The 12,238-nt window shown below is 59.1% G+C and overlaps 1 long non-coding RNA gene across 1 annotated transcript; it reads right to left on the reverse strand.

Moving 5' to 3' along the window:
* Positions 1–4,325: 4,325 nt before the first annotated feature.
* On the reverse strand, positions 4,326–12,197 carry LOC310914696. The gene is made up of 3 exons (XR_014591074.1): positions 11,518–12,197; positions 10,727–10,840; positions 4,326–4,582 (listed from the first exon to the last, which is right to left on the reverse strand). It is a non-coding gene; the product is annotated as an uncharacterized lncRNA (long non-coding RNA).
* Between the last annotated feature and the right edge of the window lie 41 nt (positions 12,198–12,238).

The following is a 12,238-nucleotide window of genomic DNA, read 5'->3' on the forward strand; positions in this document are numbered from 1 at the left end:
ACCACCATTGTCACCAGGACAGCAGCAGAAGAGAGGGTAGAGCCAGACGAACCTGAGGATGGTCCCAGGGCAGAGCCCGTAGCCACAGAGGCTGAACCCTCCCCCCTGCATGGGAACAGGGCCTGGGAAGAGACCCTGAAGGCCACCACAGCCGAGGTGTCAGTGGGGGAGTTCCAGGGCAGGCAGACCTCCCTGTGGGACCTGCTCTTCTCCCACTACATCCCTGAGGAGAAGAGGCAGGAGCTGCTGGAGCAGTACCGTGGGGGGACACTCCCCATCCAGGAGCTGCTCAGCACCACCAGCAGCCTGGCGAACGACAGCCTCGAGAGGCACTTGGAGGCCCTTCCTGCTCACACCATGGACCTGCTGTGCTCCGAGGGCTCCTACATCACCTTTGACCCGTCCCAGGAGCGCAGGGTGTCCGTGTGGGAGCTCCTCTCCTCCAAGCAGGTCTCCGAGTACAGGCGGGAGGCGTGTCTCGACATATACCCCTCGGGGGGGCTGACGGTGAATAGGATCACCATCACCACCACCATCACCACCGGGCCCCGCCTCGAGAGGAGCCGCCCCCGGCACCACTGACCCCGAGCCCGGCCGAGGAGGGTCCCGGGTACCTGTGGGATTTTGCTCTTGGCTCCCCTCCGTGTGTCCCAGCGGTGACAAACCTGTCTGTGGAGCGGGGCGGGCGCCTGGTTAAACTCCTGCTGTCCCCACTCTGCCTGTGTTGAGATTTCTTTTGCCCAAAGGGGCTGTGGGGGTGTCCAGGAGCCTTGGAACTGCACTGGGCATGCAGAGGCACTGGCCAAGGACAGGGACATGTGGAGCCAACGCCCAGATCAGGGCTGCAGTGTGCCCTGAGGGGGAGCAGGCAGAGACCCCAGGGCAGGGGCTGTGGGCAGCAACACCTGGGCACAGGAGAGCCCCAGAGGGACAGACACCTCCTGTTCAGGACAGCTGGGACCTGTCCTGTCTCCTGTTCAGAACAGCTGGGACCCCAGCCCTGCTCTCAGCAGGCGCAGCACATGGGGCTGTGGTGGTCCGTGGGACATTGAGAGCTGACCTGTCCCTCAGTTCTGCTGCAGAGAGGGGTCACAGGGGTCCCTGGGCTGCAGAGAGGGGTCACAGGGGTCCCTGGGCTGCTGGAACTCATGGCATAGGAGCACTGAAGGAGAGGGACACTGGTGCCAGGGCTGTGACCCCCGTGACAGTGAGAGGTGGCCCAGGGCACCCACAGGAGAGTGAGGACACTGCACATAGGGCATGGGGTACTGCTCCAGAAAGGGAACGAGGACACTGGAAATTCCTTGGAAGGGAACAGGGAAAAGGATGATATATCCTGAGGTTGTCTCATCTCATTCTCCCATCCCATTATCCCATCCATTTGTCTCATCCCATCCCATTTGTCCCATCCCATCAGTTTCTCCTATCCCATCGTCCCATCCATTTGTCCCATTCCACTGTTCCATCCCATCCCACTGTCCCATCCCATTGTCCTATCCCATTGATCCATCCCATCCATTTCTGCCATCCCATTGTCCCATCCCACTGTCCCACTCTGTGAGGTCCCAGAGAAGCACAGGAATGACGGAGGCACAGGGAAGGAGAGGGAGGCTGAAGGGACTCCTGGGATGGAGAAAGGCTTGGGATGGCACAGCAGCCCTGTGCTCCCTGTCTTCCCAAGCCCGAGGATTGTGGGTTTGTGCCAGTCCAGCCCAGACCGGGTAAGGGAAGGAAGGAATTCTGCACTCCATGGGTGGCCGGGCTGGGGAGTTCCCTGCCCGTGCTGGATGTCATGGGAGGTAAAATTTACAGTGAGCTCACAGAGCATTTGGAGGAATTCATGGAGGAAAAACCCAGCGGGGCTACTAAACAAGAGACGTGGCTGTCCTGGTCACTCCCAGAGCCACCAACACCGTGGGGACACTGGGGCGGTGCTGCCGTGTCCCCGTGTCCCATCCCCGGCTGGCGGCTGATGCCATGGATGGGACAGACGGGGACACTGCAGCTCCGCGTGTCGCTGCTCCTGGCAGGGGTTGGGCAGCGGCCCGTGCCTCTGGCACCGGGACACGCCGAGAGCCGGGGCGGGGTGAGATGGGGAGGGAGGACCCGGTGCCAGGGAGGGACAGGGTCTGCGGGGACCCGGTGTCAGGATGGGACAGGGTCTGCGGGGTCTCGGTGCCGGGGTGGGGCAGGGTCTGCAGGGAGGACTCGGTGCCAGGGTGGGGAAGGGTATGAGGGAGTCGGTGCCGGGGTGGGGAAAGGTCTGCGGAGACTCGGTGCCAGGGTGGGGCAGGGTCTATGGGGTCTGCAGGGACACGGACCCCCAGGGTGGGGCACGGTCTGCAGGTATCCGCAGCCAAGGTGGGCAGGGTCTGCAGGGAGGACCCGGTGCCAGGGTGAGGCAGGGTCTGTGGGGTCTGCCTGGAGCCGATGCCAGCTCCATCGTGCCCGCGGAGCCGGGGCTGGGAGGGCTCCAGACGGCCCCCGCGACTCTCGGGTTGCGCTCCCACAGGAAGCGCTGGATTTCCAGAAAAGCGGCTGAAAAGAAAACAGGAGGTTGTGCGAGGGGAGAGCAGAATACATTTGCATAGTTTAAAAGCTCGTTGCATAACGGGATGGGTCGGAGCGGTCCCGGAGCACTCCCGGGGGCAAGGAAGGGTCGGGCAGCGGGAGCCCCAAACCTGCGGGAATGTCGCACCGCAGCGGAGGCACCGGGAAACGCCCCGGGGAAGAGTGGGGAGACAGATAAAGCTCCAGGATGGGGCCTGACCTGCTGGAAAAGGAAAGGGAAACCAGCAAATCCCTGTCTCTGCCTTCAGGCAGGAGTGGGAATGCAGAGGGAGTGCCCACAGCGGCTCTCCCTGCAGAACGGTCACAGAGCAAGGGACTCATGGAGAGGTTTGGTGGGAAGGGACATTAAAGCTTGTCCTGTTCCACCCCTGCCATGGGCAGGGACACCTTCCTCTATCCCAGGGTGATCCTGCCATGTCCAGCCTGGCCCTGGAACACTTCCAGGGATCCAGGGGCAGCCACAGCTGCTCTGGGCACCCTGTGCCAGCATCTCCCCACCCTCACAGGGAAGGATTTATTCCCAAATCCCCTTTAACCCTGTCCTCTGGCAGTGGGAAGCCATTCCCCTTGTTCTGGCTCCCCATCCCTTCCCCAGAGTCCCTCCCAGCTCTCCTGCAGCCTTGAGCCATTTGCTGCAGCCATTTGAACAGGGCACAGGGGCTGCTTCTGTGGGACAGTGTGGGACACAGCCTTGAGCCTGGGCAGGGCACAGGGTGGTGTCCCTGTCAGTGGGGGATGTCCCTGTCACTGGGAATGGATGGGAGGCCCTGGCTTGACCACGGGTGCAATGTGTCCTGGCTCATGGAGTTCTGTCCCTGCCCTGTCCCTGCCCTGTCCCTGCCCTAGGCCTGGAAGTGCTGCTGCACCAGGGTTCTCTGGGCACTCTGTGCCAGGTCCTCCCCACACTCCCAGGGCAGAATTCTTCCCTGATATCCAGTCTAAATCCACTCTCTTTCAGCACAAAGCTGTCCCAGCTTGTCCCCTGTCACTGCTCTTGTGGAAAGTCCCTCTCCAGGGACCCACAGAGGCCACACACCTCTGCAGTGGTGCCCTGGAGTGTGGGACACGGTGCTAGCCTGGCCCCTGACCCCCCTGGAGTCCCCAGCCCACCCAGACACAGCTATGGGTGATCCATGCCAGCCCTGCCCTTCTTTTTCCAGCAGCCACAAACGTTCTCAGGGTGTCCAGCCCAACCTTCTCATGTGCAAACCTCTCCATCAGCAGGAGCAGCCTCACTCCTGGCCCTGTCTGTCCCTGATAAGGCTGCCCTGGGCAGTTTTATCTCCCGGCACATCTGTCCTGCCACATCTGCTCCTGCTCTGCCTCCCTCTCTGCGTTGTGTCTTTGCCTCTTTCCCACAGTGAATCCAGCCAGAGGTTTTTTGGTGCTCAGGCTGCACAGAGATCCCTGTCTGCCCCTCTGGAAACACCTCCCAGGGCAGCTGAGAACACCAGGGCCTCACTACCCTGATCCCACAGCCCTGCTGAGGCTGCTGAACTCACACAGGATTTTCCTTTAATCACGTCCATGCTCTATGGCTGTTTGTTCAGTGACTGCGGGGTATGACTCTGCATTCAGGTCCCTTCTTGATGCCCCTTCAGTCCCATGACTGTTCCTCCAGCCTCAATGTCACCTGCCCCAGCCCTCTGCACTGCCTCGGCTCAGCTTGCTCACCTCACCTGCTATTTATTGACAAAGCTGTTAACAGAAATAATAAATTAATTTGGCTCTGAGAGCCCACAGCTCCCCTGAAAGCACACCCCAGCCTCTGAGGCAGACAGGACATGGCACGTGTCTCTGTCCCCCCTGTGCAGCAGCTAGGCTGTCACAGGGGACAGGAGTTTCCTTTTTGGCTTCACTGGGATCTGCAAATTGTCCTGGTTTGCCCGAGCAGCACAAAGAGAGGGTTCAGCAATGGATCCCTGGGGTCTCCAGCACATTTTCCCCAACCCCAGAGGTCACACCTGAAACCAGCTCTGTCTGTTGCGTTTCTCCCCGTGAAAGGCTTGACCTGGAAGATAAAAAAAGGAACAAACCAGATGTTTGTTGTGATGATGAATCTGTTATGATGAACCTTTGTCCGATTTTTCCACTGACCTGGTTCCATGTCTTCATCTTAACCAAAGCTCAAGAAAGTGTTAAAGGTTGTTGGGGACAGGGAACTGTGATGTGACAGCCCAAACTCCTCCCTGAGGGTCCTGCAGCCCAGAGCCCTCAGGCTGGGGGTCACAATGTCCTTCCTGCTTTTCCTCCTGGGGTGGAAGAGGTCCTGCCAGAAGTGTGACAAGGACTGTCCCTTTCTCCTGATACAGTTTAACACGTGGCCAGAGTGTTTTGAGCCCCGTGTAAATGTATCAATCTCTGAGGGTCCAGCTCTTGCAGATTGGCTTAAAATATTTAGTGAGACTGCCCTTCAGGTGTGGTTTGTAAAAGGTTTAATAAATGAAAAATAATAAACATTACAGAAAGAAATGAAAAAGCTGAGCACAGGTGTCCGAGAAGCCTCTGACACCTTGCTAAGACACTCTAAAAAGCCCTTGAGTTCCTTTGTGCTCCTTCTTAAACACTTAATGTTTTAGAAGGGACATTTTGGCTTGCTGCCAATAGAATCTAGCTGCACCCTGAGGAACAGCTAAAGAGACCTATCAGTGGTCTTATCTTAGCACTGAGCCAATTACTGTCAGGACAGCAAAGACGTTTCTGGGTCCTTTACCTTATAAGAAATGTAAGGGGTGAGGAGTTTTAAACCTTTCCCAGTATGGAAACACCTCCTGGGTGTGTGGGGTGCATCCCTACATCCTCCCCTCCCCAGGAACTGTCCACCCCATGTCCCCACACCCACCAGTGTCCCCTCAGTGTGGGGACAGGGACAGGGCCAGCTCTGCCTGGGGATGGGGCTCCTTCGGGGTCCTGGGGAGGTCAGGATCCTGGAGTGCAGTGGGATCACAGAGGGCTGAAGGAGCCAGCAGGGATTTCAGAGTGAAAGCAGAGCCTGAGGCAGCAGGGAACACCCCATCACTAACCACAGGGGTCAGGGCATGGACATTGCAGGGTCGAGGTCTCAGCCAGCCCTGGCTGTCCCCATACCATCCCCACCAGGAGCTTCAGCAGTCAAATTCCACCCCTGTGAGTGGGGCCAGGAGCCAGAAACCTGAGCAGGGCCTTGAGGAGCAGTAGGGAATTTTCCAGGAGCTGCTGAGGGCTGGTGGCGGCAGCAGGGGCTGACACAGACCAGGCACCCTCTGAACATGACCAGCTCCAGGCAACGGGCAAAGTCTGACAGCTGTGTCCAAAATCCAGTCACTCTACTCTGAATACAACTCCTCTGTTTCCAAATACAATCTGTCTACTCCCAAATCTAATCCCTCTGCTCCCAAATCCAATCCCTCTGCTCCAAAATCCAACCAGTGTGCTCAGAATACAATCCCTCTGCTCCAAATCCAGCCAGCCTGCTCCAAAATCCAACCAGTCTGCTCAGAATACAATCTCTCTGCTTCCAAAACAAATCTCTCTGCTCCAAAATCCAACCAGTGTGCTCAGAATACAATCCCTCTGCTCCAAATCCAGCCAGCCTGCTCCAAAATCCAACCAGTCTGCTCAGAATACAATCTCTCTGCTTCCAAAACAAATCTCTCTGCTCCAAAATCCAACCAGCGTGCTCCAGAATCCAACCAGCCTGCTCCAAAATCCAGCCAGCCTGCTCCAAAATCCAACCAGTCTGCTCCCAAAATCCAACCAGCCTGCTTCCAGAATCCAATCCCTCTGCTCCCAAATCCAACCAGCCTGCTCTAGAATCCAATCAGCCTGCTTCCAGAATCCAATCCCTCTGCTCCCAAATCCAACCAGCCTGCTCCCAGCTACGCCTGCCCTCCAAAACACAACCCGGCAGCTCTGGTGCTCTCAGGGCCCTGACCCCACCTCCCTTTGTTATTTCTACCCTCGGAATCACAAAATCATGGAATTCCTGAGGCTGGGAAACCCCTGAGAGCCCTCTGAGTCCAACCATGCCCCAAGCACAGCCGAGGCCACCACTGACCCCTGACCCTAAGTGCCACATGCACAGGGATGTTAAATCCCCCCGGGGATGTGGGGAGGGCTGGAGAGCCTTTCCAGGAGCTTGTCCCTGAGCCCGTGGGCTGTGGCTGTGCCCTCCCCTCTGCAGTGACCCATCTCCAGCCCTGTCCCCGGGCTGTCCCCTAGGCTGTGGCCTCCCATCCCCTGCCCCATTCTCGGCACAGCCTTCCCCCCGTGCTGCCCCTCAGCTGCCATCCCTCATCCAGGGGCAGAGGAGCCCTCCCGACTCCTCTGGGACGGGAAGGGAACGGCATGGGATCCTGATTATCCCATTTTTAGCCCTGGCCTGTTCCAGCCGCCCGTGCCCTCATGCCAGCAGCGCTGCTGTGGTCAGCCTCACCTCCGCACACAGCTGGCTCCCTTCCCGCTGCTGAAAGCACTTAGGGAAGAGCTGGAGACGCGTTTCCTGTCCAGCAGGAGCGCAGGCAGGGCCGGGACGAACAGAACGAGCCGTTCCGAGGGCTGCAGCCCCTCTCCCGGCCCTCCCCGTGCCCCGGGGGGAGGGATGGATGGCGGGGACGCTTCCAGAGGCCCAAACTGCGGAAACAGTTCCAGAAAATAGCTCTGCCCGTCTCCCAGGAGGGCTCTGATCCCGCGGTGTTGGGTTCCTGCTGACCCAACTCACACACCTGAGTTACCTGCGCGCACCCCTTGGTGATGCTGCAGGTGAGGAGCTGTGGGGCAGGGCAGGTTAAAGCCTGCTGCAAACTCAGCCTCACAAAGGGATTTTACAGCATCGTGTGCGGCCCCGTACGCCCTCAGAGCCCCTAGACAAACGTGCTCAGACAGACCGGGAGACGTTTTCCAGATCCACGGAGCCGGTTTGGCACCCAAACCCTCAAGCTCAGCACAGTGCGAGCCGTGCAACAACACATGACATCATCACACGCCGGCCCCATCCATCAAACGGGGATAAAAATACACACCCGCCGAGAGGGGCCTCCCGGCAGGGAGAGGGAAAGGGAAACAGGGAGCTGCCCCCAGCCCCGGCACCTCCCAACCCCACAGAACCAGTGTGGGGGGCAGTGCTGGGGTGTCCTGCTCCTTGGGGGGCAATGGTGGGGGTGTCCTGCTCTTTGGGGGTGCTGGTCCCACTGCTCAGCACTGCCAGGGTGTCCTGCCCCTCGGGGGACAATGATCCCACTGCATAGCAATGTTGGGGTGTCCTGCTCCTCAGAGAGTGCTGATCTCACTGCACAGCACTGCCAGAGTGTCCCCCCAAACCCTGCACAGGTCCCAGGAATGGATAAAAGCAAACTGACCCATCAGAAGTCCGATGGGGTTCTGTCAGCTCACAGCTGGAGCATGTTCAGGGGGATCCACAGCAGGAACACATCCAGGAGGATCCACAGCTGGAGCAGGTCCAGGGGGATCCACCCTTGGGACCCACACTAAACAATGCAAGGAGCTCTAGGCTGGCTGCACGTCCCTGTGGGACAACTCCCTCCAGACCTTCTGTGGGATAACCCCCTCCAGATCCCTATGGGATAACCACCTGCAGACCCCCTGTGGGATAACCCCCTCCAGACCCCTGTGGGATAACCCCCTGCATACCTCCTGTGGGATAACCCCCTCCAGACCCCTGTGGGATAACCCCCTTGAGACCCCCTGAGGGATAACCCCTTCCAGACCCCCTTTCAGGCCCCCTGCACCTGCCAGCCCTGTCAGAGGCAGCAACACCACGGGGCCCAGAGGTCCCTGGAGTGCCTGGGGACAGGTGACAGCAGCCCCAGCTCCACCCTCTGACTGCCACCTGCCCAGGGCAGCGGGGACAGAACTCGCCCCCAGCAGCAAATCCTGCCTGCCCGGCCTCCCACATGCCACAGTCCTGGATGGAACCCAAATCCTGAACCTTTAGACCCGTAATCTCACTGTTGAGATCCCAAAAGTGCTCAGCCAGGAGCTCTGGGCTGCTGCTGTGCTCAGGGCAGCCAGGAAGGAGCTGGGAAAGGATGGGTTGAAAATCAGAATCAGAATCAGGATCAGAATCACCAGGTTGGAAGAGACCTCCAGGATCACCAAGTCCAACCCAGCCCTAACCTCAACTAAACCATGGCACCAAGTGCCACATCCAGTCTTTTCTTAACACATCCAGAGATGGTGAATCCACCACCTCCCCAGCTAGACCATTCCAATGCTTTATTGTCCTTTCTGTAAAAAACTTTTTCCTGATATCCAGCCTATATTTCCCTCGGTGCTGCTTGAGACTGTGTCCCCTCATTCTGCCAGTTGCTACCTGAAGAAAGAGACCAAACCCCATCTGACTAAAATGGTTGATGGCAGCAGAGCCAGGTGAGCTCCTCTGGCAGCAGCATTCCCTCCTGGAGCCCCCATGGACCTTCCCAGGGTCCCTGACTGCAAACTGTGGTGGGAGGTGACACTGAGCAGAGGGACAGCCTGAGAGGGGCTGGCAGAGGGAAAGGACAGAGCCTGGGACAAAAGGTCTCTGCAGCTGCCCCACACCAGGAGATTCCTGATGGAAATGGCTTCATAGGGGCTGGTGAGGGAAAAGCAGGCAGTTCCTGGGCATGAGGATCATGGAATCGTCTGGAAAAGCCCCATCAAGCCAAGGCCACCACTGACCACGTCCCCAAGTGCCACACCCACAGTGATGTTAAATCCCTCCAGAAATGGGGACTCCCCCCTTTCCCTGGGAGCTGTGCCAGGGCTGGGAAGCCCTTTCCTGGAGGGAATTTTCCTAATATTCCACCTGCACCTCCCCTGGCACAGTTTGAGGCCATTTCCCCTTGTCCTGTCCCTGTTCCCTGGGAGGAGAGCCTGACCCCCTCCCATCAGGGAGTTCTTGGGAGTGAGAAGGTCCCCCCTGAACCCCCTTTTCTCCAGGCTGAGCCCCTTTCCCAGCTCCCTCAGCCTCTCCTGGTGCTCCAGGCCCTGCCCAATTCCGTTCCTGATTCTGGACATGCTCCAGCCCTTCAGTGTCCTTCTTTTTATGAGGGAGAGGCACAAAACCTCCCCAGGACTGGAGGTGCCTTAGCAGGGCCAGCACAGTGGGGGTTTTGCCCTGGGCCTGTGGCTACTTCTGGGCTGGAACAAGCAAGGGGCTAGTGCCCACCTGGACACACCTGAACACTCTGGCAGGATTGTTGTGGAGTGTCCAGCTCCAGGCAGGCACAGCCTGGGGCTCTGGGTGTGGGCCTGCCTGCACTGCCCAGTCCCTGCTCCCTCGGGAATTCCCAGCTGGAGCCCTGAGAGCAGCCAGGGGCAGGCAGATGCTGCAGGAGCTCACACTCAGCATGAGAGTGTGGAGACCACCAGGATGGAGCCTGTTTCTCCTGCCCTTGGGGATTTGATGACTGGGACAACGAGAGGAGGAAGGAGGGAGGAAAGGAACAGCAGGGCAGGTATTGCTGATGGGTATCCTCTAGAAAAAAAAAAAAAATCCATGGATGGGACACTGAGAATGAGGAGGTGACGTTGTCTGGACAGGGGTGATGGGCAGTGGTGACATGGGATGGTCACTGCTGTGGGAGCAGCCACTGCCCCTTCCAAAACAGCTGAGGATTCCCACACCAGGAATGCTGCAAAGTCACCAACCCTGAACAAGCAGATCCAGGGCTCAGCCAGATGCTGCTGCTGGATGGGATTTATGTGCTTCAAAGGACCTTAAGGATTCTTGTAGGAGCTGCTGGGCTGGGCCAGGTCAGGGACATGGGAATCTCCAGCCATGGATGTGTCCCACATGTGGGTGACAACACGTGGGAGATCCACAGGGAACCTCTGAAGACCAAACACTTCCCTCCAGGAAGCTGAAGCAGGTCAGACCTGAGCCCCTCATGTCCCTGCATCCCCGCACCCCTTTGCCAACAGTGGATCCTGAGAGGGAAAGCACAAGGGCCTGAGTAGGGGCCAGGCTGTGTTCCATCAGCTGCAGCTCCTGGCAATCCACTGCACGGAGCCTCTGGAGCCAGAGGCTGCATCTGTGTCTCTGGTTAATAGCCCTCAATCAATTTTTCTCCCACAAATTTGCCTAATGGTTTTTAAAATCCCTTTTAAATCTGCTTGGGCCGCTGCAAACACCCCGAGGTAAGGAATTCCACCGTGTATCACACTGAGCACTCACCCCGAGGAGCAGTAAAAGATTTCCCTCCTCCTTGTGTGCCACAGTGACACGCCTGGGACAGGCAGGCAGGACAGACATGCTGGGCTGTGTCCTCCCCAGGAGAAGGAAAGGGAGCTGGAGGAGAAAGGTGAGGGGTAGGATGGTGAAGATTCACCTCTCCCTGTGCCCTCCCCACGCCGGCCCCACAGTCCAGCCCTGCGCGTCCCCAGCTCAGGTGTTCTCCCAGCTGAATAACTGGTTTTTGCACGAGAGCTTGTCCACACCTCTGCCACCCCTCCCTGTGCCACCACCAGAGTCAGCATTGCAGCCAGAAACTTCATGGCATCAGCAAACTCTGCCAGCTCATTATTGATCCCTTTTCAGGGGTGCTGGAGGTTATGAAAGGCAGTTCCACAGAGAACCAGAGCTGGCCACGGACAGGAGATGGTCACAGGGGTGTCACTGGGAGCTGGAGCCAGCCCAGGCTGGGAGGTGGCCACGGAAGTGCTGCAGGGGCTGTGAAGATGCAGCAGGTGGGAAAGGTGCCTGGGTGTGGTTTGTGTTTGGTTACAACATTTTTATTCTTCGTCCTTGAGCTTATCCCCAGACTCCATCGTGATAAGAACCAGGGGTTGACTCCCCTTCCAGCCCTGTCTGGCACGCATGGGACAAGGTCACCCACCCTGGGAGCTGGTGGCGCCTGGCACAGACACACAGTGGTGTCACCGGGGCTGGATGGTGGCACAGGGGATGACAATGGGGAGGGCCTTTGCCAGGGCCACCTCGGGGTCATAGTGACAGCGGGGACTCACCCAGGTGGGCTTAGTGCCCAAGGCAGGGCTGTGCCTGGAGGAACCCTGGTGGCAGAGCCAGAGCTGGTGGCCCAGCAGGACCTGGTGGTGGCCCACACCAGGACACACCTCCCCTCCTCTCCCCCTGCGGTGTGTACCATACCCGGTGTGCACTTCCCGTGTCACCTCGCCCAGAGCCGCCCTCGCCGCGGTCCCCTCGGTTAAACCACGGCGGCCGCAGCAGCCGCAGCCTGGAGGGGGAGGACGTGCCCAAACCCCGCCAGGCGCCAGGGCAGCACGGAAGGAGGGTGGGACGACGAATCGTCGGGCTAAAAGTAACCGGAGACGGCCAGAAAAAGTAGAAAAAAAAAAAGCCAACATCTAACCAGCCAGAGACTTCCCAGTGGAATGAAAACATCTGTTGGGCGTTGGGTGGGGGCTGGTCCGGACGGGGTCCTGCAGAGGGGCAGCCCTCGAACCCTGGCGGGGCCGTCGCTGCTCGGGGAGATGCCACGGTGGCCCCGGCATGTCCAGGGAGGACTGCGGGGAGCGGGCAGGATGGGAACCCCCCGAGATGGGGCTGGAGGGCGCTGACAGGGGGGAGGCCGGACAAGGCAGCACCCCCGGGATGGGACGGGCCCGGGGACGGGGCTCCGAGGGGTGGGACAAGCTCCCGGGGGAGCAACCGGGGGGGGGACAGGACACGCACCGGGCGGCCCCGGGGCGGGGTGCGGGGGGTGCC

Source organism: Zosterops lateralis (assembly GCF_965231275.1).
Source record: "Zosterops lateralis genome assembly, chromosome: 1".
Taxonomy (NCBI): Eukaryota; Metazoa; Chordata; class Aves; order Passeriformes; family Zosteropidae; genus Zosterops; species Zosterops lateralis.